Source organism: Jaculus jaculus, chromosome 1, assembly GCF_020740685.1.
Source record: "Jaculus jaculus isolate mJacJac1 chromosome 1, mJacJac1.mat.Y.cur, whole genome shotgun sequence".
Lineage (NCBI taxonomy): Eukaryota > Metazoa > Chordata > Mammalia > Rodentia > Dipodidae > Jaculus > Jaculus jaculus.
The window spans coordinates 331,298,317-331,325,036 of record NC_059102.1 but is presented as its reverse complement, the minus strand read 5'-3'; positions in this window follow the sequence as shown (position 1 = coordinate 331,325,036).

Here is a 26,720-nt window from a genome sequence, read left to right as displayed (position 1 = left end):
AAAATTAAGAAGGGTTGGGGCTGGAGAGATGGCTTATTGGTTAAGGCACTTGTCTGCAAAGCCAAAGGACCCAGGTTCAATTCCCCAGAACCCATGTAAGCCAGATGCACAAGGTGCATGCATCTGGAGTTTGCTTGCAGCAGCTGGAGGCCCTGGTGCACCCATTCTCTCTCATTCTATCTGCCTCTCTCACTCTCTTTCTCTCAAATACATAAAATATTTTTTTTTAAAGGAAAAAAGTTAAGAAGAGTTGATACCCATATGGAGATGTTCCATGTCCATCATGCTATGACTCTAAGACAAGCTGGAGCTGGACTTGACGCTGGAATTTCTGAAGAGGTGTGCAGGAGTAAAGGAGCAGCACTGGGGAACAGCTCAAGTCAAGCTAGAAAATCCTAAATTCCATACTAAGGATAGGAGAGTATGCCCAAAATCTTGTAAGCTTTTTAGAAAAAAAAAAAAGACATGTTCAAAATAATGTTTTGGCTGAAAATTATAAGGTAGAATATGAATTGGTTAAATAAAATAAAAATCAGTTGTAGAGTGCTTGCCACACATTCACACATTCATGAAGCCATGGGTTTGATCCCAAACATGCACACCATACTCCCCAGCAACTGGGAGGTAGGGGCAAGAGGACTAGAAGCTCAAAATCCTAAGTCTCGTGTGGTCACACACACCTTTGATCCTAGCACTCAAGAGGTGGAGGAAGGAGGACTGGCATGAGTTCAAAGCCTGTGGCTACAGAGGTCAGCCTGGGCCCCTGCCTTGAAATCACACAATGACAAACAGTTCCAGGTCATAGGGGCTGAGGGTATGACCGTCAGGAAAGCACTTGCTGCTCCCGCATGAGGAACTGGGTCTGATCCCAACACCCATGAAAAAGCTGGCTGTGGCAGTGCACATTTGTAATCCAGCACAGGGAGATGGAGGAAGACATTGGTGACAGAAACTGTCTTTCAGAGGAATGTCCCTTTGAGTACAAATGATCACACCCTATCCTCCTGCCAGCCCAGGCCACTGACCTATGTCTTTGTGTAGTCTCTTACTGAAGATATCCCTTCTGGCCTTGAAGACTAAAGCATGACCTTCAACAACCCCATGGAGCATAAGCCCTACCTTCCTGAAGAGACTTAGAAGAGATCAGTGGGACAAACCCCAACCACATCTCGACAACGGATTCAAAACAGCTGCCTCTCCAATGGATCACAGGGTACAAGTGGCACCATCTCTCCCATGGATCACAGGGTACAAATGGCACCATCTCTCCCATGGATCACAGGGTACAAGTGGCACCATCTCTCCCATGGATCACAGGGTACAAGTGGCACCATCTCTCCCATGGATCACAGGGTACAAGTGGCACCATCTCTCCCATGGATCACAGGGTACAAGTGGCACCATCCCACGGATCACAGGGTACAAGTGACACCATCTCTCCCATGGATCACAGGGTACAAGTGACACCATCTCTCCCATGGATCACAGGGTACAAGTGACACCATCTCTCCCATGGATCACAGGGTACAAGTGGCACCATCTCTCCCATGGATCACAGGGTACAAGTGGCACCATCTCTCCCATGGATCACAGGGTACAAGTGGCACCATCTCTCCCATGGATCACAGGGTACAAGTGGCACCATCTCTCCCATGGATCACAGGGTACAAGTGGCACCATCTCTCCCATGGATCACAGGGTACAAGTGGCACCATCTCTCCCATGGATCACAGGGTACAAGTGGCACCATCTCTCCCATGGATCACAGGGTACAAGTGGCACCATCCCACGGATCACAGGGTACAAGTGACACCATCTCTCCCATGGATCACAGGGTACAAGTGACACCATCTCTCCCATGGATCACAGGGTACAAGTGACACCATCTCTCCCATGGATCACAGGGTACAAGTGGCACCATCTCTCCCACGGATCACAGGGTACAAGTGGCACCATCCCACGGATCACAGGGTACAAGTGGCACCATCTCTCCCATGGATCACAGGGTACAAGTGACACCATCTCTCCCATGGATCATAGGGTACAAGTGACACCATCTCTCCCACGGATCACAGGGTACAAGTGACACCATCTCTCCCACGGATCACAGGGTACAAGTGACACCATCTCTCCCACGGATCACAGGGTACAAGTGACAACATCTCTCCCATGGATCACAGGGTACAGTGATACCATCTCTCCCATAGATCACAGGGTCCAAGTGATACCATATCTCTGTCATGGATCACAGGGTACAAGTGACAACATCTCTCCCATGGATCACAGGGTACAAGTGATACCATGTCTCTCATGGATCACAGGATACAAGAGGCACCATCTCTCCCTGACAACCAGTATTCTTCCTGACAAGACGGCAGTTCCTTTTCTCTCCTCCCAAGCTTGGTACAGGAGTCTAAAGTGCCCAGATAACAGGTCTTAGCTATGGTTCACTGAGACACTGGCAAGTTTGATTCTCCTTTGAGAACCAGGATCTCTAATCGTGAAAAGCCTACAATTTCAGGGACCAGAAGCAGCATAAGTCTCTCAGTGGGTTATTTCATATGATGGTGAGTGAGGCCAGCCAGGCATCTATCTCTTGGTTCTTAAATGTCTTGCCTTTCTAACTCTGTCTTGGTCTTTGATTCCAATGAGTGAAAACTAACACACCAAGTGTGAGGTCATCTCAGTTTATGTAGATTCATTATAAATGTATCTACTGCATCATATGTCATTCTGAGGCAGTTCATGGGTAACAGGGCCTCCCAAAAGCTAAAGTGAGGAATATCCTCAGTCTGCCCTTGCAGTCCACACTTCTCTAGAGGTCAGAGAAGGGCACAGCTTCTCTTTACCTCTTGCAGCCTGATGGAGTTCCCTAGATATGTTTTTTTCCATAAACTCAAGCTGAGTCCCTCACTAGTAAGGAGTTACACTTTCCTAGAATTAAGATTCCTTGAAGGATTAAACCTGACCTGGCAGTGTGGCTGGTTAGCTCAGCCCCATTCGGAGCCTGTAAATGACCCCAGTTTGGGTCTCCAGTTGGGATTGTCCCTTTTCCTGCCTTCTCATGGGCAGGAGCACTTTATACTCTCCTTTTCCTTCTCTTAATCTAATAAAAATCTCTCTAAATTTGACCCTGTGGTCTGTGGGTTTCAATTCTTTGAATTCATAAGACAAGGATCTGGGGACTCCCCAAAATTCTCACATCATACCAGTGTATGCAAATACACTGCTGGTTTGATTCTCCTTTGAGAACCAGGATCTCTAATCGTATGTTGGTGAAGAACTTCAGGATTCTTATATCAATTCCATCCTTGCAAAGTATGTTCCCAAGCCAGCACTTCTGCTTTGAACAGATCACTTCACAACTTGGTCGCATTAGCTGTTTGGAAGGTGTGACATGACCAGTGGCTCTCATGGCTCTGAGAGTCCCTACACAGCTTTCTCTGGCCATAGTCTGGGACACTGTGAGGAAGTGGTGCTGGCCAAGGTTCTGGAGGCAGAAAGGCAAATCCATACCCAGAACAAGTCACTTCTCCTGAGCCACTGACCACAAGCCCTTCCACATGAGAGAGTCCTTGTACAAGTAAACTGAAATCAATTGGACAGTTGACCCTTTTTTTTTTTTTCTCAAGATAGGGCCTTAAACTAGCCCAGGCTTATCTGGAATTCACTATGTAGCCCAGGCTAGTCTTGAACTCACAGTGGTCCTCCTACCTCTGCCCTCCAAGTGCTGGGATGAAAAAGCATGGGCCACCATGCTCAGCTGTATGTCCGTGGACAGTTGACTTTTTAAGGGATCATGCTGGACTAAGTGTTTAGGCAACCTAAACATTCAGTGGCAGCAGTGGTAAGCTATATCTCAGTGGGTGGAACTCTGTGCCACTGAGCTTGTGCATAGATACCATCTCTGTTGTCATGATAAGGGATCTATCATGCTAGTACCGGATGGTCAAGGATGACCAGTACCAGCTGGCCAAGTCCTTGTGACTACTTGGCTTCCAGTGCCTCGTCCATGTTGGATGTGTTCTGGTGGCCGCCATATGCTACCTTGGTAATAGCAGGGCCATGGGACCCTTTTCTAGGTCAACTTAGTTCCTTAATGCAACAGTCCTCCAGATGTCCCAGAATTCTCCTTGCCCTACTTCTCAGTAACTAAGTAAATGGCTGTAGGTGTTCCTAAAGGTTTCAGAAATCTTGGCTGTATGTTTTCTGGAGAGCTAGTCACCTTTTCCATCAGCAGGTTTGGGGCCTGAACCTTGGCTTGGTTTCCAGTTAGCTTGGGAACTGGGCAGCAGTGCATGCCTTCTTACTGAGGAGCCAGCACTCAGTTTTGCTGTCTGTAGTATGAAGCCGCACCCTTGCTACCCTTGATGACTTCCCAGTGAAGCCATGTTCCCTTGATTTCTACGGCTCTCTTGTCTAAAAGTCCCTTTCACTGTTTCTCCAAAGTTAACAATCAAAATCATTATTATTTTCCTCCACCTTCTGGCAATGAAGGGTCAGCAGCTGGTCCTCTTTTATTCTGAATGCTGTTATCTTGTTGCTCTGATGAGCCTGGCTCTGTGGCCATGTTTCCTGCTATCAGCCCTAGTGTAAACATCTTCGGAGCAATGCTGGTGCCTCCCCCTCACACAGCCCTCCTTAGAAAGATGCCCTCTGCTGAGCCTATGCCATCATGCCCTCTCGCTGAGCATAGGCCCTTCTGCCACTCTTTGCTTTGGCTGCTCAGGCACTTCCACTTCCCCACACAGGGTGAGCCATTCCTTTCTGCAGGTTCCTGAAAGCCTCCCATTCCCTGAGCAGCACCCCAGAGTCAATGGACTGCTGCCTATTTAGTTTTACATTTTAGTTTCTAGCACTGTAGCTCCTGCCAGTATGTGCTAGCTCATTCCTACAACTTCTTCGGGACATAATCTGTTTCCTCTTTTTTTTTTTTTTTTTTTTTTTTTTTGTTATTTGTGTGTATGCGCTGTTTGTTGGTTGGTTGGACTTTTAGGCAGGGTCTCACTCTATAGCCCAGGCTGGCCTCAAACTCTCAGTAATCCTCCTGCATCCTGGGATTACAAACATTAGCCACCATACCCAGATTCCTGTTGGGGTATAGCACATGCCTAACTGTGCAGGCTCAGATTTAAGCCCAGTGATCAACCCAGCTGCCAGAAGAGAAGAGGACTCATCATGATCTTCCCTCGTGGGCTGAGGTCATCGCCTAAAGGCCAAGGCTAGCGAGTGGCATCAGTGGACCAGTCTACTCAGTTCTCATCACAAGGTTTGTTTGTTTTTTACTGGTAATTTTTTTCTAAAATATTGACATGGCTAATGTTTTGCCCCTGAGTTTACTTAGATACAACCTATATCAGTATAAAAGAAATTCTTTAAGACATCATGAAGATAAGCCAGATGGGACTATATGAGGGCTTAGTAATAGTCGTTGTAAAATATATGATACGGGTACATTCTGTGTTGATCAATATTTGCCTGATTTCTTGAATACTCTGCTGTCTGCTGTGATCATGAACCACAGCTGACAAATGAAGATATTCTTGAAGCACCTTTTTTTTTTATCTCCTAGCAATTTATACTATAACTCCAAGAAAAGCAAGATTTTGGTGCCAAGCACTCCCTCTTCTCATTCTGCTGATGTTCACAGCTCTCCAGCAATATGCATATAAATAGAAGATCTACAAATAAGATGTTTTTCCATAGAAATAATGAACCAAATCCACCCCACTGTGTAGTTACAAGGGATTTTAACAATCTGTCTTCCAAATGTGTGCAGTAGTATGTATCCAAATATAAGAATAAAATATTAGAGAAGCTTCACTTACATTAATTTGTTTCACATCCCAGGTCCTCAAATCCCAGCCTGGTTTTCAGTGAAATGGGCAGGCCAATGATTATCATGTGTCATAATCCTTTATATTGGTCAAGTCCTGCTGCCCTGAGCCTTAGGCCATATAGAGATGTGCTCTGAATTTTGATTTCCAATCTGAACATAGGATGGTCATTTGTTGAATACCTGACATGTCACATCATTCAGTTCCCATCCTCATAGGCATCATTAAGCCCACTGTGCTGAGGAGCTGAAGGCTCAGAAAAGCAGAGTGGCTTCCTGTGGGCAGCCTCGTTGTATAACAAAGCATGAGCTCTTAATTTCTGCACAACATTGCCAAAACAACTTGTCCGGTCATTTCTTCCCTGGGTTTCTGCTTCTGAACCACCCCAAGCCAACAATGGATCAGTTCCTTCTTTTTCCTCAACTATGCTTTTTTATGGGGAAGGATATTGAGACAAAGTCTGTACAGTCCAGGATGAAGTGGAATTTAGGATGGCCCTTCTCAGTCAAGTGCTGGGACTAGAGGCGTGCACCACCATGCCAGACCCGTGCTACCTCCTCAGAACAAGTAGAAAAACAATGAAGAAATGCAGAAAAAATAAAAATGTACTTGCAAACAAAAGTTTTCATCTGGCAAAGAATTGTTCTAATTGTATAAGACAACATATCACTGGGCATATAACACAGAGATAAATATGACATAGTTGCCATTTATAGCACACAGAAGTTAGGAGAGCAAGGCAGTGTTAATCCCCAATTATCAGATAATGACATGATTCTACAGGAACAAATAAAGATGACCAAAAATGATCTAGAACATAAGGAGATCTAACATAACACGAGCTATAGCTGTTCTGTTCTCCATTCTTCTCAGTTTCTTTAGACACAAAATATATAATTAACATGTTGCTAGACTTATAATATTTATAAATATAGAATATATAATAATAATACCAAGAGGAGGAAGAATAGAGAAACACAGGAATAATGTTTTTCTGTCTCATTGGAACAGTTGGTACAAATATAAAGGTGTTTCTGACAAGGTGAGTGTAGTAAGCCCCAGCCAACCAGCTGATGCAGATGGCAGATGGATTGATGAGAGGTAGGTAGGCAGATAGGCAAATATTAAAATAGCACTAAGCTGCATAAATTCCTCACTAGAGAGTATTAACGTAATGCAGAAGAATACAGGACAGAAAGAGTAGGAGCCAGAAGGACATGTGACATACAAGGACAAAAATGGAAGGAAAAGCATGAATGAAACCATGATATCATGATGATGAAACTGTCATACCACAGACCCAGCAGAATTATAAAGTTCATGTTTACTTATACATCATACATGATATGTATAATAAGCTACAAGTTGTACATGAATTTATACTACTAAATAAGCTATTAATAACATTGAATATGACTAGATAAGGCAAATATAAGGCAGAGTGCTAGATGGGATATGAAAGCAAGACATATCCTATATCCTACATGTAAGATACATGGCTTTTTTATTTAATTGTTTTGGGAGCATGTTATTTGTTTGTTTAGGGGGCTTTCAATGGTGGAAATCATTCTAAGAGCTTTATGCATGCCAGGCAAGCACTCTGTCATTGAGCCTACAGTTTTGATTTATCCATAAACTGAAAATAAAAGGATGAGAAGATATATATCATGCAAACCACCACAAAAAAGGTGTCTATACAAATATCAGATAAAATAAACTTTGCAACAAAAATCTTACTAGACATAAAAAAGGGCATTTGACAGCAATGAAGATAAAATAACTATAAATATTATATACCTAAAAAACAGATCACATGAAGTGAAAAAAAAATAGGCAGAAACAAAACAGACAAGTCAGGGCTAGAGAGATAGCTTAGTGGTTGGAGCTTAGTGGTTGGGGCATTTGCCTGTGAAGATTAAGGACCTAGGTTCTGTTCCCCAGCACCTACATAGGTCAGATGCTCATGATAGCACATGTGTTTAGTATTGGTTTACAGTGGTTTGAGGACCTGGCACACACATTCTCACACACACACTCTCTCTCTCTCCCTCTTTCTCTCAAATAAACAAATAAAACAAGGGACTTCCAGTTAAGATGGCAGCGTAGGTACCACACCAAAGCAGCTTTGGGGGGAAAAAGACGAAAAAAACTCAGCAAAATACACACTTTTACTAAAAAGTGAGGTGTATAGGAAATTGAAACAACAGGGGAGAAGCAGAAGAGATCCAGAGCATCCAGAGCCTGCACAGGCCGGCAAAAGTGGCCCCAGCAGGTCCACCAACCACTGCGGCGGCGGCGGCATACCAGAAAGCCACCAGGCTCTGCTCAAGCCACAGGAAAAGCCAGATGCAGGGAGCTTCCACTCACACTGGAGCTCTCCGCAACTCAAGAAACATGAAGGGAGAACAAATCAAAGGAGTCAAAGAGGAACTCAAAAAGAAAATCAAAGGAATCAAAGAAGATGCAGGACACCAACCTGGAAAGAACCTCTCCTCGCCATATTATAATCAAACTTCCAAAAACACACACCAAAGAAAAAATATTGAAAGCAGTTAGAGATAAAAATCAAGTTACCTACAAAGGCAAGCCCATCAGGATTATAGCAGATTATTCAACACAAACTTTAAAAGACAGAAGGGATTGGAGTGATATATTCCAAGTTCTGAAAGATAACAACTGTCAACCAAGGTTACTTTATCCTGCAAAGCTATCCATTCAAATAGGTGGAGAAATAAGGACATTCCATGACAAAAGCAGGTTAAAGGAGTATTTGAAGACAAAACCAGCTCTACAGAAAATACTTGATAGAACCCTCCATGCTGAAGAAAAGGGAAAGCACACATATAAGGAACCTAGAAAAAAACAAGCAATACTCAAATACTAGTTAACACAAGAGAGCAAAGGTAGAACTGGAACCACAAAAAAAAAAAAAAATGGCAAACATAAATACATGCTTTCAATAATATCTCTTAATATCAACAGCCTCAATGCCCCAACCAAATGACATAGGTTTGCAGACTGGGTTAAAAAACAAGATCCTACAATTTGTTGTCTCCAAGAAACTCACCTTTCTACAAAGGATAGACATTATCTTAGGGTGAAAGGTTGGAAAATGGTGTTTCAAGCAAATGGGCCAAGAAAACAAGCAGGGGTTGCTATCCTAATATCTGACAAGGTAGACTTCAGTCCAACCTTAGTCAAAAAAGATAATGAATGTCACTTTATAATGATTAAGGGCACATTCCAACAGGAGGACATTACAATCCTAAACATATATGCACCTAACATGGGGGCTCCCAAATTCATCAAACAAACACTATTAGAACTAAGGTCACAGATAACACCAAACACAGTGGTGGTGGGTGACTTTAACACCCCACTCTCATCAATTGACAGGTCATCCCAGGAAAAAATAAACAGAGAGGCATCTGGACTAAATGAGGTCGTAGAAGGAATGGACCTAACAGATTATACAGGACATTTCATATAAATGCTACAGAATATACATTCTTTTTAGCAGCACATGGAACATTCTCTAAAATAGACCACGTATTAGGACACAAAGCAAATCTTAACAAATTCAGGAAAATTGAAATAATTCCTTACATTCTATCTGACCACAATGGAATTAAACTACAAATCAGTAGCAAGAAAGGCTATAGAGAATACACAAAATCGTGGAAACTAAACAATACATTACTAAATGATGAATGGGTCAATGAAGAAATCAAGAAGGAAATCAAAAACTTTATAGAGACAAACAATAATGAGAACACAACACACCAAAATCTCTGGACACAATGAAGGCAGTTCTAAGAGGTAAATTTATAGCCTTAAGTGCCTATATTAAGAAACTAGAAAGGTCGCAAGTAAATGAACTAATGCTTCACCCTAAAGCCTTGGAAAAAGAACAAGGCAAACCAAAAATCAGTAGACAGGAAGAAATAATAAAGATTAGGGCAGAAAAAAAAAGTGACTTCCGGTTAAGATGGCAGTGTGGATACCATGCCAAAGCAGCCTAGGGGGGGAAAAAGACCAAAAAAAACTCAGCAAAATATACACTTTTACTAAAAAGTGAGGTGTATAGGAAATTGAAGCGGCAGCTGAGAAGTAGAAGAGATCCAGAGCATCCAGAGCCCGCACAGGCGGGAAAAGCGGCTCCATCAGCTCGGCCAACCGCGGCAGCAGCAGTGCACCAGAAAGCCACCAGTCTCAGCTTCAGCCACAGGAAAAGCCAGGTGCAGGAGCTTCCCCTCACACCGGTGCTCTCCGCAACTCAGGAAACGGGAAGGGAGAGTGGCAGTGAGCAACGGAGGAGCAGACCGCGAGTTAGAAGAACACGTGGAGCAGCGAGCTAACCAGAGCAGCCGTGGCTCCCTCCCCTCCCCCACTGCCTGAGCCCAGCTCCGGCGAACAGAGCAGCAGTCCCAGGACCTGACCACGCCAACTTGAGCCGACAGCGGGACCCAAGCAGGAACAGAGTTCGGCAACAACATCAGTGGCTCCGGTACCGGTAATAGCCGCCCCAGCAGTAGCAGCTCCAGTCGCAGCAGCAGCGGCAGACCCAGCAGCAGCAGACCCAGGAGTGGCAGCAGCAGCAGATCCAGCAGCAGCAGGTTCTGTGGGAGCAGCGGCAGTGGACACAGCAGCGGCAGCTTCAGCAGCAGTGATGGCTCCAGCAGTGGCAGCTACAGCAGCAGCAGAGGCAACAGCAGCAGTGGGTCCAGCAGCAGGGGTGCTGATCTACAGGGCCACACTTGCCAGGCTCGGTTTGCCCCACAGGAAAAGCCAGTGCCCAGCTCCAGAAATCAGAACAGCAGCCCGACGACCCAGGCAGCAACTTGACTGAGACCAAAATCATCCATGGTAACTGGGATTGCACCAGGGAAGGGTCTCACTTGGTCACAAGTTGACTTGGATCCCTCAACAGACCAGAAATCTTAACCTCTTTGTTGATAGAGGATCTGGTCATTATAATAACTATTCTTGCATACATACTCGGGGCTGTTTTTGATTGAATGTGTATAGTGTTTAGTTAAGCTTTAGAATCTACCTGTATTTTGTTCCACTCAGCCTACTTGAACACTCCTATAGCAGGGAAACTCAACCCCTAAGAACACCTTTGTAGATACTCTGAGAGTCTTAAGAGCCACACCTAACACCATAAGATTCTACCCTGAAAATATATTACATCAAATCAATTGATACAGCTAAGAATACCCAGCTAGCTAGAAAATCCAAGCATTAACTTAATCCAAGATGCAAAAATATATACATTATAACACAAGAAACACTAAAAAGCAAGATGATATAAATCCACCTAAAAGTATTAATGCATCAGAAATGTCCTCCAGTGAGAAAGAGTTAGAGGAAATGCCTGAGAAAGAGTTCAAAAGAATGATTATAAATATGTTCAAAGAGGTCAAAGAACAAATCAAAAGAAACAAAGAAGAAATCAAAGAGGAAATCAAAGGAATCAAAGAAGATGCAGGGCACCAATTTAATGAAATAAAGAAGGCAATACAAGACATAAATAGGAAATCGAAATAATAAAGAAAAACTAGTCAGAATTACTAGCAATGAAGAACACAGTTAATGAAATAAAAAACTCTGTAGAAAATCTCACCAGTAGGATGGATGAGGAAGAGGACAGAATATAAAACTACATTGAGATTCCATCTCACTCCGGTCAGATTGGCAACCATCATGAAAACAAATGATCATAAATGCTGGCGGGGATGTGGAAAAACAAGAACTCTCCTACACTGCTGGTGGGAATGCAATCTGGTCCAGCCATTGTGGAAATCATTGTGGAGGTTCCTAAAACAGCTAAAGATTGATCTTCCATATGACCCAGCTATAGCACTCCTAGGCATATATTCGAAGGACTCATCTCATTTCCTTAGAAGTACGTGCTCAACCATGTTTATTGCTGCTCAATTTATAATAGCTGGGAAATGGAACCAGCCTAGATGTCCCTCAACTGATGAGAGGATAATGAAGATGTGGCACATTTATACAATGGAGTTCTACTCAGCAGTAAAGAAAAAGGAAGTTATGAAATTTGCAGAAAAATGGGTGGATCTGGAAAGGGTTATACTAAGTGAGGTAACCCAGGTCCAGAAAGCCAAGCACCACATGTTCTCTCTCATATGTGGATCCTAGCTGCAGATGATTGGGCTTCTGTGTGAGAAGGAAAATACTTAGTAGCAGAGGCCAGTAAGTTAAAAAAGGAGATATAAAGGGAAGAGAAAGGAAGGGAGGAGGGTACTTAATAGGTTGATATTGTACATATGTAAGTACAATGATTGATATGGGGAGATAATATGATGGAGAATGGAATTTCAAAGGGGAAAGTGCGGTGGCGGGAGGTATTACCATGGGATATTTTTTATAATTATGGAAAATGTTAATAAAATTGTGAAAAGATAAAAAAAGATATATGGAAAATGTGATCCACTCTGAATTACTCATATTCTTCCCAAAGCTCTTTCATATTAACTGTATATTCCTGTGAGGGATGCAAAAGTATATCAAGTGTGGGCTAAAGAGATGGCTCACTAGTTAAAGACACTTTCTTGCAAACCATTTTAAATTTAATTTTGTTAAACATATTTTATTTGTATTTATCTATTTGAGAGAAATACAGAGGGAGTAAAAGACACAGAGAGAATGAATGGGTGTGACCGGGCCTCCAGCCACTGCAAATGAACTCCAGATGCATGTGCCCCCTGTGCAACTGGTTTTTTTGGTACTGAAGGATTGAACCTGTATCTTTAGGCTTTGTAGGCAATCACTTTAATCACTAAGCCATCTCTCCAGCCCAAATTAAGTTCTTAAAATGTTAAAAAAAAAATCAGGTGTGGATCTGAAGGATGGGTGGAAATAATTTTCCCACAAGTCAAAGATATGTAGCAGAAAGTGAATTGAGTTTAGAAACTCAGGGATAAATATTAAAGCAATAATAAAAAATCAGAAAATGTAGAACCAACTATAAATATTGTTTTGAGGATAAGGATGTATTTCAAACTGATGAACTAATACTCAACTAGAAGCAGTTTTTAAAGTACTGCTAAATGGTAAGCCACCCCAAAACTTAATGGCTTAAAGAAATAACTATATAATTCTAATTAATTTAAGAATTGACTAGGAAGAGCTTTTCAGTCCTTACCTGAGATCCCTCCTGACAGCTGGAATTCAAAGTATCTGAAGGCTCAACTGGATGAAATATACCAGAGTCCTCAGTGACCGGCCCTTCCCTTACCAGGAGACCTTCTACTGTGGCTTTTCCACGTGCCAGGATTGAGTTTCTTTACTACATGGCTGTCAGGGAAGTCAAGTATGGCTGCTGATTTCACAGTGAGATCACCCGGATCCAGGCAGATTTGCAGGGCCTTTTAGGAATCGGCCTTGGGAGTCAGGTAGGCATCACCATTGACACATTCTACCTGGTTTAGACAAGTCAATATCAGAGTATCTTTCGGGAGTTCATCTATGGAAATTAATTACAGGAAATGTTAAAAGCCAAAGCAATTTTCTTTTGGAACTACCTGAGACACAGCATTCATTTCTTTTGTAAGAATCGATTCACTTTCTGCTTGTTCAATGTTACACATGATACATAGGATATTAAAATACAGCAAAGGCAGTTTGGAATGGTACTGAATGAAAAAATAGATATTACCTGTTATTAGCTCTACTTCCATTAAAGACTGTCTATAGCCCATTCTTTATTGTAATCAGCAAAACAATACACTTATAGTTTGATTTATGGCTTTAGATAATGCATCCAAATTCCTGTCTTCAAAAGTGGATGAATTTATATCCTTTTTGTTTCTGTATTTTGCTGCCACACAAATTTTGCTATGCTTTGGCCTTGCTTAGGCTCTCACTTCATCCCACTCTACTATGTGCCTAATTAAAGAATCAGGTATGTCTTCCCTTGTTACTGTTAAAATGGAGGGATTTATCATATTTTATAATTTTACTTTACAAATCACAGCAATAGTTTATGTTTACATTTCAAAATTTGTACAATTTAAAACGTAACTGTAAAATTAAATATTCAATTCTATATAACATATCAATTTTATACTTTATGGTGAAAAGGCTATAAGGCTTTTTAACATGTAATGATAATGTAAATATTATTCTTTGGAATCAAATAGTATGATTAACTCTGCAGGAAAAACATAACAATTTTCCATGGAACATTTTACATGAATAATCATCTTTCTTTTAAAAAAAAATAATAATACAAAATAAATGAATACAATAGAGTAGGAGGTGGTAACATAAACACCAACACTCCGTTTCTGACAGTGAGTGGAACAGGCAGATGGAAGGTGGACAAGGAGCTAAATGACAAGAACAAGCATAAATCAAGGGGACCTCACATGTCTGCAGATGTCACCTGATAGCAGCAACAGAACCTGCATCTTTCTTTTTTTTTTAATTTTTATTAGCATTTTCCATGATTATAAAAAAAATCCCATGTTGATTCCCTCCCTCTCCCCCACACTTTCTCCTTTGAAATTCCATTCTCCATCATATTACCTCCCCATCTCAATCATTGTACTTACATATATACAATATCAACCTATTAAGTACCCTCCTCCCTTCCTTTCTCTTCCCTTTATGTCTCCTTTTTAACTTGCTGGCCTCTGCTACTAGGTATTTTCATTCTCACGCAGAAGCCCAATCATCTGTAGCTAGGATCCACATATGGGAGAGAACATGTGGCGCTTGGCTTTCTGGGCCTGGGTTACCTCACTTAGTATAATCCTTTCCAGGTCTGCATCTTTCTAAAAGCAGGTGAAACATTCTCCAAAATACATATGGTAATCCATTAAAAAACTCAATAAACTTGAAATGAAAAAATAATACAGAGTATATCCTTCAGCCATAATGTAATGAAATTTTAAATCAGTAATAGGAAGTAATAGTCAAGAAATAGTCAAAGAATGGGGACTGGGGAAATGACTTAGCAGTTACAGCATTTGCCTGTGAAGCCTAAGGACCTGGGTTCAATTCCCTAGGACCCATGTAAGCCAGATGCAGAAGGGGGCACAAGTGTCTGGAGTTCGTATGCAGTGGCTAGAGGCCCTGGCGTGCCCATTCTCTCTTCTATCTGTCTCTTTCACTCTCATAAATAAATAAATAAATAAATAAATAAATAAATAAATAAATAAATAAAACATTTAAAAAAAAAAGAAATAGGGCTGGAGACATGGCTTAGCTGTTAAGCGCTTGCCTGTGAAGCCTAAGGACCCCGGTTCAAGGCTAGATTCCCCAGGACCCATGTTAGCCAGATGCACAAGGGGGCGCACACGTCTGGAGTTTGTTTGCAGTGGCTGGAGGCCCTGGCACTCCCATTCTCTCTCTCTCTCTCTATCTGACTCTTTCTCTCTGTCTGTCACTTTCAAATAAATAAATAAAAATAAACAAAAAAGTTTTAAAAAAAGAAATAGTTAAAGAAAATCAAACAGAAACTTAGAAAATATTTTGAGATGAATGAAAATGAAGACAAAAAAGTATATGACATATAACTAAAGCAGTGCCCAGAAAGAAATGTATAGTTGTAAATGTCAGAATTACAAAAGAAGGTGCTGGGTGCAGTAGCACATACTATAATCTCAGCACTGAGGAAATGGAGACAAGAGGATTCCAGGGCTTACTGGCTAGCTAGTCTAGCCAAATTGGTGAGCTCCAGGTTCAATGAGAGGCCCTGTCTCAAAAAGTAAGATTGAGAGTGACTGAGGAAGATACCCAGCATTCGCATCTGGTCTCCACATGCATGCGTGCACACATACACACCAAAGGCATACCAAAAAGAAAAGTTCAACAAACTGACAAGGTTTTAGCTAGATTGACCAAGGAGGACCTGGGGAGAGAAGACTCAATTCATTAAAACCAGAAGGGAACATATTACTAACAACTTTACAGAAATACGAAATACAAAAGGATGCTGTGAATATTTATATGCTAATAAATTTCATGTATTAGGTGAAATATACAAATTCCTCAACATACACATGACTGAAACTGGCTCAAGAAAAAAATAGATGACATGAATAAACCTATAAGATGTAAATAGAATGAATACTGAAAAACTACCTGCACATAAAAGCCTGTGTCAGATATCTTTACTCATGAAGTCATATAAACATTTAAAGAATTAAGATCCGTTCTTCACAAACTCTTCCAAGAAATAGAACAGGAAACACTTCTCAACTCATTCTCTGAGCTCAGAATTATTATCTTGATATGTAAACACCTAAGAACATCATAAGAGGTGTACAGACTGATATGAATATAGACATAAGATTCCTGTGAAATTCTACCAAATGAAACCTAACAGTACAGGTAAGTAATGATACAACACATGAAAATAATAAACCCCAATTCAAGTACTTTTATAATAATTTTTAAAATCCATGGCTGGAGAGATGGCTTAGTGGTTAAGGTGTCTGCCTGCAAATCCAAAGGACCTAGGTTCCATTCCCCAGGACCTATGTAAGCCAAATGCACAAGGTGGCCTGTGTATCTGGAGTACTATTTTTTTCTTTTCAGTCTAGAGGCCCTGGCACACCCCATTCTCGATCTCTCTAACAAATAAAAAATAAAATTTTTTAGGGGGTGGGGGTAGTACATGGATGAGCCTAACAATGGTACCAACTTGACTGTATTCACTGAGTACAAAACTAATGAGTTTAAAAAATTAATAAATTTTTAAAAAATTAATTTAAAAAAATTTTGTAAAAAATCCATCAAACATACTAGGGGTCAAATAAGCTTCCTTATCTTGATACAAAGCATCTACAAAAATTCAACAGACAGCATGATACTTAATAGTGAAAGACCTGGCCTGGAGAGATGGCTTAGCGGTTAAATGCTTGCCTGTGAAGCCTAAGAACCCCGGTTCAAGGCTCGATTCTCCAGGCCCCATGTTAGCCAGATGCACAAGGGGGCGCATGCATCTGGAGTTCCTTCACAGTGGCTGGAAGCCCTGGTGTGCCCATTCCCTCTCTCTCTCTTTCCCCCCCCTCTCTCTCTCTGTCCCCCTCTTTCTCTGTCTGTCAGTCTCAAATAAATAAATAATAAACAAAAAAATTCTTTTAAAAAAATAGTGAAAGACTGGATATTTTCCGCTCAAGATCAAGAATAAGTGAAGGATTCTGCTCTTGCAGCTAGTATTTATCATTGAATTAAAGTTTCTAGCAAAATTATAAAGCAGGAAAAAGAATTTAAAAACAGATCTGGAAATAAGCAAAACTATCACAAATTGTTCTACCTTGCATATAGAAAATCTTAAGGAATCTACAAAAAATACTAATTATAAGTTAGTTTAGCAAGGCTACTGAATAAGAGATCAAGACACAAAAATTAATTGCACTTTCTCTACACTTCCAATGAGTAATTAAAAAATAAATTAAGAAAACCTTATTTATAATAGTATCAAAAACATAAAATATTTAAGCATTTGAAATCTATAAAATATTATTTTAAAACCTATGAATTATAATAGAAACTAGGGAATAACTACATAAATGTGAAAACATCCCATGTTCATGGATTAGGCAACTTCATATCGTTAAGATGGAAAAACTAATAGGATACTTCTTAAAAGATAGGCTCACCAGGACAGAACTGTGAGAAATTACATATCTGGCAGCCAAAATTAAAAATTTAATGTTATCATTGGAAGATAAATGGGAAAGAATTAATAAAATGTTCAAGTAGAAGAACAGATTACTGGGGGTGGAAAGGCCTAAGTGAGGTCAGAGGAAGAGATTGAGTAAAGGAAAGGTGAGGGGAAGGTTAATCAAAAATCTAAGAAGGTATGAATGAGTCATATGGAAACCTGCTTTTTAGGATAATAGAACACCCAAAAGAATTACATTGTTACTAGAAAATTTTCAGTGCCAGGGATGGGATACCTTCCAATGAGTTCTTGGCCAAGGAGGTCCCTGATGCCCCCCCCCCCCAAACATAACAGGCCATTGCCAAGGCTCTTGGCTTCTCACCCAGAATAGATGGTAAGACCCTATTGCTGAAGACTCCACATGCTTGGGTTGCAAGGTCATTGAGAAATACTGCTGGAGCTGATCTGAAAACCTCTTCCATGAAGACCAGCTAACAGAAAGCTGGAAAAAGCTATGCTGCATGCAGTTCCATGAAAGAGAGAAAAATCACCAGTGGAAATAAATAACAGTGGACATGGCAAGCCTCAAGTTGGGCCAGCCAGGTCAAATGAGCCAATGGGTGCAATAGTGGCATGTCTATGATTGGGGAAACAAATCACTCTCTAATTGGACTGGAGGCCTCCTCCATAGGAAGGAATATATGCCTGATACTGAAAACCTGCAACAGGGGTAGTCATGAGCCCTAGGGGTGTAACATCTGCGGCTGTCTGGCTAAATGCATATACTATCCTTATCAAACTGCCCAGTAAAGCACTTTTCTTAATGTTCATACTCATATATTAATTCTGCTCTCACTTTTGGTTAGAAAACCTTTTCTTTTCAAATAGCAATGACCTTGGGATGACTCAGAAGGCACCATGATGCTGAGAAGAAGTGACAGAGGAGTGCTCAGCACTGAAATATCTCCATCACACCTTCCAAGGCTCAGGGTTCATTGTGGAAGAGGTGGCAGAAAGAATGTAAGAACCAAAAGAAGGGTACAATTCCTTACAATGCACTCTTCCAGACACAAAATGGCCTGGCTAACCATGACCTTTCAGTACCTGACACTACCTACACAAGACCATCATAATAGGAGGAAAAGAACATGACATCAAAATAAAAGAGAGACTGATTGAGAGACGGAGGGGATATGATGGAGAGTGGAGTTACAAAGGGGAAATCCAGGGGAGAGGGAATTACCATGGATTATTGTCTATAATTATGGAAGTTGTCAATAAAAGTAAATAAATAAACAATAAAAATTAACAGGGCTGGAGAGATGGCTTAGCAGTTAAGTGCTTGCCTGTGAAGCCTAAGGACCCCAGTTCAAGGCTTGATTTCCCAGGACCCATGTTAGCCAGATGCACAAGGGGGCGTGTGCATCTGGAGTTTGTTTACAGTGGCTGGGGGCCCTGCTGTTCCCATTCCCTCTCTGTCTGCCACTTTCTCTGTCTGTCACTCTCAAATAAATATATAAAAATTAAAAAATTAAAAAGAATTAATAAAACAAATTGGAAAATCAATCCAGGATGATCCAGTTTGTCTCATATGAGGTTCTTAAAAGAAAATTAAGGGGAGGAAATTATCAGGAAAAGATTATCAAGCATAGCCCCTAGAAAGAAAAGATATTCTCCCCACTTTATTTATTTCTCAGAGAGAGAGAGAGAGAGAGGACACACCCGAGCCTCCTGCCACTGTAAATGAACTCCAGATGCATGCACTACTTTGCACATCTGGCTTTACATGGATAGTGGGGAATTGAACCCAGGCCTGCACCTTTGCTGAGCCGCCTCTTCCCCTTTTTTGTGTGTATGTGTGTGTATTCACATGTGCATGGGCACACATGTATGTGGGGGATGCAAATGCATGTGGAGACCAGATGTCAACATGGTATGTGTTTTTCAATCACACTTTATCTTATTTATTAACACAGCCCTGTGTCCACCTCCCAAGTGATGGGATTACAGGTGTGTATCACTATGTCAAGCGTTTATCTGAGTACTAGGGATCTGAGCTGAGGGCCCATGCTTGTGAAGCAAGCATTTTACTGACAGAACCACATCCTGTGAGGATGGGGAGGTAGAGAGCAGGTTGAAAGGAAAGAGAGAGAGAGATAAGGAAGGGGAAGGGGAATGGAAAGGAAAGGAAAAGGGAAAGGGAAGGGAAGGGAAAGAGGAAGCAAAGGAAAGGGGGAAGGGAAGGAAAAATGTTGGAATATGAAATGTTACTCTATCAGTTACTTTCTCCTTCCTGGGACGAAAGACCCAAACAGATGCAGCTTAGGGAAGGGGAGGATGTATTCTGGCTCACAGTTCCAGAGGGTAGAGTCCATCATGGCAGGGAAGGCACAGCAGGAGCAGGAAGGCCGGAGTTACATCTTCACTTCTGCAGGGAGGAAAAGAGCAGAGCAATGGATGCTGAATGCCCAGCTAGCTTATTCTTTGGTATACAGACCAGGAACTGAGTCCATGGCATGGTACGGCTCTGAGTTAAGGTAGGCCCTCCCACCTAAAATAATCTATTCTAGAAAATCCCTCATAGACATGACCAGAGACTTGTTTGCATGGTGAGTCTAAATCCTGTCTAGTTAACCAGAAATTAACCATTATATTCACCATGGATAAAAAAAGATACTGCTTTTCTTAAGGAGTGGGGGTAGCTGCACCAACAAGGTCTCAAGCACCCACATTCTAGTTACTTATATCTGCCTTAATCACCACTGCACACCCTGCTGATTTAAATCACAATGATAATTCATTAAGCTCAGGACCTGGATGGAAAATTCACTTCCAAGCTTCTTAGCCTGCAGGCTGGTGGCGGCCAAGCTGCAGCTAAGAACCAGAGAACTGAACTCCTCACCATGTGGCATTTTTTGGAGCTCCTGCCAGTATCATATTCTAATGGACAAAAGCAGGAGCTGCTGTCTCTTCTAACATGAATACCAGTCATGCCATGTTCTAGTGGTAAAGAAATCAAAAGGCCTAGACTCAAGAGTAAGGTACACAGTTGAACCTCTCACTAGAAAGGCTGTCAAAGAATTAAGGGCCATGTTTTAAACCTGTCAAAAGGTTAGCCCGATGTCCGTACCTGTGAACAGGTGAACAGGGGGCTGCCATTCATTGTCACAAGTCAGATGCCATGACCCTAAGTGATCTACACAAATAAATATGTTCAGAAACTGGGGTTACTTTTTTCCTAGCCAGAGGGGGACATATGCCAAAAGAACAGCCTATTGAAGATAGAAGGAAGGAAGATAAAATTTGCTTCTGTCTAGATGGCAAATACCAGCACACTGGCTGTTTCTTATTTTGGTTTTGTAGTTATTTGGATATAAAAGTTCTGCCATTGGCTCATGTGTTTGAACACTTAGTTTCCAGGTGGTGGTGCTGTTTTGGGAGGTTGTGGAACTTTTAAGAAGAAAGCCAAATGTCACATGTTCTCTCTCATATGTGGTTCCTAGCTACAGATGATTTGGCTTCTGTGTAAAGGAAAAAACTCAGTAACAGAAACCAGTAAGCTATAAAAGAGATATAAAGGGAATAGAAAGGGGTGGGGGGCTTAATAGGATAGTATTGTATATATGTAAGTAGAAGAATAGATTGATGGGAGTGAAAAGGCCTAAGTGGGGTCAGGGGAAGAGATTGAGTAAGGAAAGATGGAGGGAGGGCTAATCAAAATCTAAGAGGTTATAAATAATTCATATGGAAACCTATGTTTTTGACAATGGAACACACAGGAGCTATGCAGAGATTGTTACTAGAAAATTTTCAGTGCCAGGGATGGGATATCTTTCAGTGATTTGTTGGTCAGGGAGGTCCCTGATGCCCTCAAAACATTATCCCACCAGGAATAGATGGTAAGACCCTATTACTGAAGACTGCACACACTTAGGCTGCAAGGTCACTGAGAAATCCTGCTGGAGCTGAGCTGGAAACCTCCTCCATGTAGACCAGCTGACAGAAAGCTAGAAAAAGCCATGCTGCATGTAGTTCAATGGGAGATAGAAAATTCACCAGTGAAGATACTCAACAGTGGACATTGCAAGCCTTATATTTGGCCAGCCAGGCCAAATGAGCCAATGGGTGCAACAGTGGCATGTCTATTATGGGAGAAACCAACTGCCCTCTAATTTGACTAGAGGCCTGCTCCATGGGAGGGAATATATCCCTGATACTGAAAACCTACAACAGGGGTAGTCATGAGCCCTAGGGGTGTAATTTCTGCTGCCATCTGGCTAAATGTATATACTATGCTCACCAAACTGCCCAGTAAACTCTTCTCTTAATGTCCATACCTGTATATTAATGCTACTCTTACATTTGGTTAGAGAAGCTTCTCATTTCAGATGACAGTGACCTTGGGATGACTCAGGAAGCACCATGGTGCTAAGAAGAAGTGACACAGGAGTGCTCAGCACTGAAATATCTTAACCACACCTTCCAAGGTTCAGAGTCCATTGTGGAAGAGGTGGCGGAAAGAATGTAAGAGCCAAAGGAACAACATGTTCATCCAGACACAAAGTGGCCTGGATATCCATAACCTCATGGTGCCTGACACTACCTACACAAGACTATCATAATAGGAGGAAAAGATCCTGACATCAAAATAAAAGAGAGACTGAGAGGAGGAGGGTATATGATGGACAGTGGAATTTCAAAGGGGAAAATGGGAAAGGGAGGGAATTACCATGGGTTATTGTTTACAATTATGGAAGTTGTCAATTACAAAATAAATTAAAATTTAAAAAAAGTGAGGCCCAGTTAGAGGAAGTGGGTCTCTGGGTAGTGGGCCTTCAGGGTTAAAACTCATCTTCACTTCCAGCCCTAGACTGTCTATTTCCTGTTCCACCAAGATGTGAACAAACCACCATGGAGTCACCTGCTGCCAGGAAGCCACCCAGCACCACACCCTCCATTTCACCACCATGAGGGACTGCATCTCTCAAACTGCGATCCAAAACAAATCCGTCTTTAAGTTGCTTTTTATCAGAGATTTGGTCACAGTGACAAGCGAAGTAACTAAAGTCAGTTTTCTTAAATTCAACTTCATTATATGTAGAATTCTGGGAACTCTAAAATCTACTGCAGAATGTGGAGTTCAAGCACAGATAACATCAGAAGGTCTTAAACCAGAGTACAGGAGTTAGTTACAGCTACTATGTACTGCTTATCACCTGGGATAAGTTATGGGTGCATACTAACGAGTATTTATCTATTTATTTTTCTGTATTTTTAAATTTTTATTTGCAAACAGGGAGAGAGAGAGAGAGAAGTCTCTTGCCACTGCAAACAAATACCAGGCACATGCATCACTTTTCACATCTAGTTTTACATTTGTCTTATGTGGTTACTGGGAAATCAAACCCAGACCATCAGGCTTTGCAAACAAGTGCCTTTAACCACTGAGCCACCTGTGTAGCCCCAACAAGTATGTATTTAAATCTTACATTTTGCATAAAGGTAGGCCCCACTTGGTTAAAATATTAAATGGTTCTGACATGTGTTCAGCCTACTTAATACTCTTGTAGAATAGCTGCTCTTTTGCATGTTAGCGATAACTTTGGGTGTCAGGAAAGTGACTCGCTGGCCTCTGTGCCTAGACCTCTTGTTCCTTCCTTGCTCCTGCTGTGTGTCTGCTGTGCTGCCCAAGACCACCAGAAAACAAGAATCACTATGGAGAGAAAATGTGAGGGAATGAAAAAGAGGAAATTCAAGAAACTCTTACTTGGGATAGGGTTATTCATGATGGAATTTTCAATTGAAAACTCTCAGGATAACTAATTCATACTACATAAATATGCACATGTGAAATACAACCAAACAAAATATAGATTTCCTAAAACTCGATAAAATATACTTTTTCAGAGCTTTTCTTTTTTTCTTTTTCTTTCTTTTTTTTTTTTTTGTTTTGTTTTGTTTTGTTTTCTGAGTTAGGGTCTCATGCTACTTCAGGCTGACCTGGAATTCATTGTGGTCTCAGGGTGGCCTCTAACTCTCAGTGATCCTCCTACCTCTGTCTCCCAAGTGCTGGGATTAAAGACATGCACCACAATGCCCAGCTTGCAATTTTTTTAAATTTTTATTTGCTTTTTCCATGATTATAAAAAAATATCCCATGGTAATTCCCTCCCCCACCCCTCCACTTTCCCCTTTGAAATTCCATTCTCCATCATATTACCTCCCCATCTCAATCATTGTACTTACATATATACAATATCAACCTATTAAGTACCCTCCTCCCTTCCTTTCTCTTCCCTTTATGTCTCCTTTTTAACTTACTGGCCTCTGCTACTAAGTATTTTCATTCTCACACAGAAGCCCAGTCATCTGTAGCTAGGATCCACATATGAGAGAGAACATATGGCAGTTGGCTTTCTGGGCCTGGGTTACCTCACTTAGTATAATCCCAGCTTGCATTTTTAATGCCTTATAAATTACTCTGGTCATATTATATCCAATTAAATAAAGCATGAGAATTCTTCAGTGTACCTAGGATTTAGTTGAGACCTCTTTGTAATAAATCATTGATTTTAAGTGGCATGCCAAATATTACTCATGCTGGATTTGTTCAAGTAACTAAACTTCTAGTCAGCAGATATTTAGTTGTTATAAACTTTTTATTTGCCAAAATAAAATGTGATTATAGCTTATAATCACAGTAAAACTAAACCCCAAATAATCATTAGGGGTGTTCTCTTTGGTGCCAGAAGTATAAGCTGTTCTATTAATTGAAGAATGTTTAAGTTTCTTTATATAAATTTCCTTTCATTAAAAAGTAATTACCTACTATTTCAGAACTGCAGGAACAATTGTAATGGTACTTTTGAATACTTAAACTTGTTTGCCAATAAAGAAATTTAGTCTGTGAGTGAGTTTTTGAAAAACTCAAGCAGCGGCATCTTAGAACACATAATGGTAGCTGGGAATGGCGGTGCAGGGCTGTGGCCCCAACACTTGGGAGGCAGAGGCAGGAGAATTGGCATTGAAGGCCAGCCTGGCCTGTGTGATCCAATTCCAACAAACAAACAAAAGAAAGAAAATATAAGGTATAGGAGATGACCATTTTATTTATTGGCCTTTTTAGTGTCTTAATAATTGAAACCAACTCCTCCTCCAAAGTTAATATTTTTTACAATGTAAGTCAAAGACATTCCAATTTCTTACATTGTTTGCCCTTTTAGTTATAGAATTACAGGTGGCAGAAAATAAAAATAAAACATGCAGATCGTGTATATGTGGCATATGTGTTCTGGGCTGCTTTGGGGTACATAGACAAAAATAGGTGAGAACTGATGGAGAATGGAATTTCAAAGGGAGAGTGGGGGGGAGGGAGGGCATTACCATGGGATATTTTTTATAATCATGGAAAATGTTAACAAAGATTGAGAAAAAAATAGGTGAGAACATCTGAGAAACACTCTGAGAATCACTGGGGTGTGACTCACCACTGCCTCTGCATTAGACTGTCCTTTAGGAACTGTGGTCTCATGTACTGTTTTTGTTTGTTTGTTCTGTTTTTGGTGTTTTTTAGTATTTTTTATTTATTTATTTATTTATTTATTTATTTATTTATTATTTGACAGAGAAAGAGGGAGGAGAGAAAGAGAGAGAGAGAGAATGGGCATGCCAGGGCCTCCAGCCACTACAAATGAACTCCAGACACGCTGCCCCTTGTGCATCTGGCTAATGTGGGTCCTGTGGAATCGAACCTGGGTCCTTTGGCTTTGCAGGCAAATGCCTCAACTGCTAAGCCATTCTTCCAGCCCTGTTTTTTTTGTTTTTTGGAGGTAAGGTTTGGCTCTATTCCAGGCTGACCTGGAATTTACTATGTAGTTTCAGGGTTGCCTGGAACTCATGGAGATCATCCTACCTCTGTCTCCCAAGTGCTGCGATTAAAGGGGTACACCACCTGTCCTGGCTTCTTGGACTGTATTCATCTTGCTCTGTGTGTACGGAAATGGAGGTAACAGGTGTTCAGCTCTAGCTTTGACTTGATACTGGCCCTCTCCCACCCAAGTTCAGGGTGGTGTCACTGGGATGGCTAATCTTGTCAATTTGACAGGACTTAAAATCACCACAGAAGCAAACCTTTGGGCATGTCAGTGAGGGCTTTTCTAAATCAGCTTGTTTGATACGAAGGCCTGTCCTGACTATGGGTGGCACCAGTCCCTGGGTTGACGCTCTGGACTGAATAAAAAGGAGATAACTATCTGAGCACCAGTATTCTTCTCTGTCTGCCATGGGTACCATGTGACCTGCTGCCTCACCCTCCCCTTGCCATGCCGACCCTGCCTGGTGACCGTTGCTCCTCAAACTGTGAGCCAAGGAAGCCATTCCTCCCTCGAGCAGCTGGTCAGGTGTTGTCACAGCAGTGAAAAAAGGAACTGAAATAGTCCATGTCCTGACCTTCTCATAAGAGACCCAAGTGGACAGGACCACAGGAGGGGTATTGCAAGGACTCTAGGGAGATGCGGGAGTGAGCAGAAGAAAGGGCCCACCTTGAGGCAAGTGCTTAACCACTAAGCCATCTCTCCAGCCCTGTAATTTTTTAATGGGCTGGAGAGATGGCTCATGGTTAAAGGGGCTTGCTTGTAAAGCTTAATGGCCTGGGTCCAATTCCCTAGTACCCATGTAAAGCCAGATGCACAGAGTGCCACATGTGTCTGGAATTTGTTCGCAGTAGCAAGAGGCCTTGGTGCACTCAGCACCCATTCTCTTTCTCTCTCTCTCTCTCCAAATAAATTTAAAATTTAAAAATATGGGCCAGAGAGATTTCTCAAAGCCAAAGGATCCAGGTTTGATTCCCCAGGACCCATGTAAGCCAGGTGCACAATGTGGTACATGTGTGTGGAGTTTGTTTGCAGCAAATAGAGGCCCTGGCACGCCCATTCTCTCTATCTATCCCCCCCCCTCAAAATAAATAAAAGAAAGAAGAAAAGAGCCAGGTATGGTGGCACACACCTTTAATCCCAACACTTGGGAGGCAGAGGTAGGAGAATCGATGTGAATTCAAGGCCAGCTTGAGATTTCATAGTGAATTCCAAGTTAGCCTGGGCTAGAGTGAGACCCCACCTCAAAAAACCAAAAAGTGGGGGCAGATGTTATTAGTGTCCTAAATCACTTGTCCTTGTGATTTGGAGGTCACTCGGGTTATTCATCTATTCCAGCAGATGATCCCTGTGAGGAAAACTATCTCT